The following is a 5,642-nucleotide window of genomic DNA, read 5'->3' as shown; positions in this document are numbered from 1 at the left end:
TGCAAAACACTTTCTATTGTGTATTCAACATGTAAACTGTGGATTCAAACCAAACAACACGTAACAGCACCAACGTTTCCATAAGAACGCCGTTGTCACACTACTCGTTCGTCAGATATGAATTAGCTAGCTGACTAGCTAGCCAGCAAAGTTAACCACCCAGATGGCAAGAGGCTGGCGGCGGCCCACCGGTTTCATAGTTCGCTGTCCGCTGGCGGCCCGCTGAATTTTTGCACATTGGTTCTACAGCGGTCCGCTGGGCTAACGAGCCGCAGCTTTGACAACCAGGCTTTCTTGGTCTGTTCAAGTGTATGGGGAGTGACATAGGCAAAGAAAACATGGCTGAGTTGGATATGGGTGGGGCTTTTGGTAGAATTAACTTCACAGGCTTTAGGTATGGGGGGGTTTTCCTGCCATTAATAAAATTAAAATGAAAACAGTGAAATTAAAATGAAAAACTCGTTTTGCCATTTAATTTTCAAAGTGTCAGTACAATTATCCTGCCAAATTTAAAAATAAAATGAAATATATACATTTGGCTTTTAATTTTCCTGATAAACGCGATACATTTGTGACAAAAATAAAAATAAATTGAAAACGTCTATTTGTCATTTCATTTTCATTACCATCCTGGTATATTACTGCCAAAAATGAAAATGAAAATGTTAGTTGGAAAATGAAAATGCAAACTTCACTTTGACTTTGCCTTTTCCTGACAATGTGCACAATGTATGCCAAAATGATAAATAAAATGAAAACTGACACCTGCTTGCGATTTATTTTCCATTTCTCGATTTTCATTTTCATTTTCAAGTTCACAACATGCAAATGAGCTGCATTGTTAATGAGATGTATGTGGGTGGTAGCCTAGAAATCTAGACGCACCCTAGCGGCAGCAAATTAATTTGCTCAGCGTCTAGTATCGAACCATAGGAATTTCTATTGGCTTAACACCGTGGATGTTCTCCAATCACATCGCTCTATTTCGTTAGAGCGTCTTAAGGCGGGCTTAACAGGATAACGACATCCTGCGACGGTGAACAACCATAGACAGTAAAAGAAATGGACGAACAGACTCCGTCGTTCTCAATGGGAGGGTACTGAGTCATTTTTCAGTTGGTCCCCCCAGTACTGCGCAGACTCGCACTTAACTTCGTGACGTTAGCCATCGAACTGAATCTTGTAACTCATATGATAGATAGGCTACACAGAAATTCTTCTCACACTTCCTTCGCCTTCAAAGTCATCAAAGTTAAACATTTATTTATGTATTATTATTAATATCATCCTCACAAGTGATATCAAGTCGTGTTAATGTTGAAACTACCACACATGATCATCTTCAAAAACATGGTAAAACAAAACAAAAAAGTTATAGCCTTGAGGCTAATCTTCTTTCCACTTTTCTGACCTACGTCAATCCATCGAAAACCTCTGAAATGATTATTGTTAGACTACCTAACGGTAAAACTACTGTTTTTCCATTAGGTTTACTTGCCTCTATGCTTTACCTTAACATAGGCTACAATGCTATTGTAGGCTACATAGCTTTGTTCACGAGTTTCCGTGCTGGCTGGACTACGCTTCTTATCCAAACAATACGGTTATCTCCCTTCAGTGCGTTAGCTTCCCTTCAACCGGACATGCTAAACATTCTTCTTACGGGAACCTAACGTTACGTACGAGGTAGTCGAGTCTTGTTTTGCCTTTTATTGTTTATGTAGATAACACAGAAGCTAAAATATTGGCACATGATATATGTTATATGAAGTTATGGGAGTTCAAAAAAAATCCTAAATGGATGGGCGTTCTATGGGGTTAGCAGAGAGTTGATAACCACCGCTACATCGATGCTTCTACTTCCGGGAATTCGCCTGCCCCCTTGTGAACAACAAGGAAGGTGGCTATGGCGAACGAAGAGCGGTTGTTTGAATTCGCGTTGGCGTCAACTTTGGAGGAGTTGGACTTGTGCTTTTCTTTGAAAGTAGAGCAACACAATGCACTTAAGTCATTCCTTTCGAAGAACGATGTATATGCAGTTTTGCCGACCGGATACAGATATGGTCGTAGCGCTGGCCTATTGCATGCCTAGGCAGTTTGAAAGACAATTCTCTGCCCGCCCCTTGGATTAAGCAGGTGAATGATTCGATTCCATACTATACATTTCAATGATATAGGATGGCCCGCCAGGCTATGTGGGTGGTGCTCTGGTGACGACAAATGCAAGTGACTAAATACGCTCCCCATACGCTTTGGCTTTAGGCCTACTGCCGACAGCCCGGTAGCGAATTATATAGTAGCCTATATTGTTTCATATTAGATGATAGAAACTGATGATTTAGGCTAAACACAAATTACATTTCATGCAATAACAGTGAATTTTTCATGTAGGCCTAGGCTAGTTACTGTAATTGGGTTCGTGTAGGCCTACTTTTTCGTTCATTTGATTTCCGGTTTTGAAACAATAACCATGCACATTCACAAAAATTGGTCATTTTAAATATTGATGACAATGTGTTCAAACGGAAAACGAGCCATATTTCATTTAATTTAGCCCTCAAAAGTAGAATGGTGTGTTGTTTCATTATCATGGACTATTAGTTTAACAGCAAGAATTCTCCATTACAACCAAATAGCCTACAAAGGGGCGATTTTGCTTTATTAACAACAGGTGAACCAGAAACATGCATTGTGTAACGTTAACCGTTTAGATCAAGCTCGACATCCTCATCTCAAATATAGGCTACTGCCCAGATAGCAAGCAGCTATCGGACCACCGGTAGATAGGCTACTTGTCAGCAACCCGCGATGGTAACGTTAGGCCACCGGCAGTCCGCCGTATAAATTAATAAAGAAAAGGTTGTCAAATCTGAGGCTCGTTAGCCCAGCGGACCGCGGTAGAACCGATGTGCAAAAACTCAGCGGTCCGCCGGCGGCAGCGAAACCGGTGGGCCATCTGGGTGGTTAACTTTGCTGGCTAGCTAGCCACTCAACTAACCTGGCCCTAGCCAGATGAATGTCGTTCCGCTAGCTCCACTCATCCATCTGGAACCGATCCATTGAAATGTCGTTTCAGAAGGCTGGACCTAATCAAAAAATGCTTGCATATGATTGAATAAGCCACTTGTCCGTCATCTATTGACGTGCTACTTCAACCACTCTCATCGAAGCCAACCCGTGACGCTGATAACAGTCTCACAGTCGCTTCTACGCTATGTCACATCTATGAAACTCCCGCCCTGCGTCCTGATTGGCTAAACCATAAAGTTGGTTGGAGAAATCACTCTCAATGGAAGAGGTTCCAGATGGATGTGAGTGAAGCTAGGCGGAGCTAGCGGAACGACATTCATCTGGCTAGGGCCAGGTTACCACTCAACAGCGTTCTTATGGAAACGTTGGTGCTGTTGCGAGTTGTTTGAATCCACAGTTTACGTGTTGAATTACACAATAAAACGTGTTTTGTAGTAAGTTGCTGGTTTGTAGAATGTAGCACTAGCAGCTCGCCCAGTAGTCTCGTTGCGAGTCCTGGCTCTCTCTGCCGACTGCCTCCCTCCCTCTCGCCCAAGGGGGCAGGCGAATTCCCGGAAGTAGAAGCATCGATGTAGCGGTGGTTATCAACTCTCTGCTAACCCCATAGAACGCCCAGTCATTTAGGATTTTTTTGAACTCCCATAACTTCATATAACATATATCATGTGCCGATATTTTAGCTTCTGTGTTATCTACATAAACAATAAAAGGCAAAACAAGACTCGACTACCTCGTACGTAACGTTAGGTTCCCGTAAGAAGAATGTTTAGCATGTCCGGTTGAAGGGAAGCTAACGCACTGAAGGGAGATAACCGTATTGTTTGGATAAGAAGCGTAGCTGCTAGTCCAGCCAGCACGGAAACTCGTGAACAAGCTATGTAGCCTACAATAGCATTGTAGCCTATGTTAAGGTAAAGCATAGAGGCAAGTAAACCTAATGGAAAAACAGTAGTTTTACCGTTAGGTAGTCTAACGATAATCATTTCAGAGGTTTTCGATGGATTGACGTAGGTCAGAAAAGTGGAAAGAAGATTAGCCTCAAGGCTATAACTTTTTGGTTTTGTTTTACCATGACTGTTTTTAAAGATGATCATGTGTGGTAGTTTCAACATTAACACGACTTGATATCACTTGTGAGGATGATATTAATAATAATACATAAATAAATGTTTAACTTTGATGACTTTGAAGGCGAAGGAAGTGTGAGAAGAATTTCTGTGTATCTATCATATGAGTTACAAGATTCAGTTCGATGGCTAACGTCACGAAGTTAAGTGCGAGTCTGCGCAGTACTGGGGGGACCAACTGAAAAATGACTCAGTACCCTCCCATTGAGAACGACGGAGTCTGTTCGTCCATTTCTTTTACTGTCTATGCTCTCGCCGCCAGCAATTAAAATTTTAGTCACTTGCATTTGTCGTCACCAGAGCACCACCCACATACATCTCATTAACAATGCAGCTCATTTGCATGTTGTGAACTTGAAAATGAAAATGAAAATCGAGAAATGGAAAATAAATCGCAAGCAGGTGTCAGTTTTCATTTTATTTATCATTTTGGCATACATTGTGCGCATTGTCAGGAAAAGGCAAAGTCAAAGTGAAGTTTGCATTTTCATTTTCCAACTAACATTTTCATTTTCATTTTTGGCAGTAATATACCAGGATGGTAATGAAAATGAAATGACAAATAGACGTTTTCAATTTATTTTTATTTTTGTCACAAATGTATCGCGTTTATCAGGAAAATTAAAAGCCAAATGTATATATTTCATTTTATTTTTAAATTTGGCAGGATAATTGCACTGACACTTTGAAAATTAAATGGCAAAACGAGTTTTTCATTTTAATTTCACTGTTTTCATTTTAATTTTATTAATGGCAGGAAAAACCCCCCATATTTAGGTAACGTTAGCACGGACATTACCTGTCCTGTTTTGGCTCTGAAAAAGATGTTGAAGTAGCTGCTGTACAATAAAAAGAAAAGCGGCAACACAATGGCAATATAATGTTGTTTAATTAAACATCAGTCATACATTGAGTACTTATGATTGAATTTGTATGGTCTTGGTAGCATCAAATAATCTCTAAATAATTTCAGTTCATCAGTTAGCTAAGCCATGTGGTTGGTGAAGGCTAGAGCTAACCTTGCTGACTTGATGTTGTATTTTCAATTATGAATTCAGGTTAGTTTTAGGTTGTTTGTGCAAAGGATGTGAGTTTACTATAACCATTGTAGTGTCTAACTGGTTGTATGAAATTATGTTTTGTTTTTTTCTTCAGAAAATGAGGTGGATGGGGAAACTCAATGGTGGCCTGACAGACCTTATGATTTCCCAGCTCTTTGAGGGGTCCTTCAAAAAGCAAGTAAAGTTCATGAACCTGATCTGTCAGCTGAAGACAGAAATTTGTGATGTTTCCGCTCCTGCTTCAGTGCATGTGTGGTGGTAATTACTAACAAATCTTATTACATAGAGGTGATTAATAATACATTTTCATATATATTGTGTATGCTTTTCTATACATTCAATACTGTGCATCAACTTTGCTTTGTCTGTCATTTGCTCTCTTCATGTCATGACTTTCTAATAAAGGTCATGTGACCCCTTTTGT

This window comes from Alosa pseudoharengus, unplaced genomic scaffold (assembly GCF_046254945.1).
Source record: "Alosa pseudoharengus isolate Yale_2024_CS ecotype anadromous, Long Island Sound unplaced genomic scaffold, YU_APseudo_1.1 YU_APseudo_1.1_scf_8, whole genome shotgun sequence".
Lineage (NCBI taxonomy): Eukaryota > Metazoa > Chordata > Actinopteri > Clupeiformes > Clupeidae > Alosa > Alosa pseudoharengus.
Note: the sequence above shows the minus strand (reverse complement) of the source record.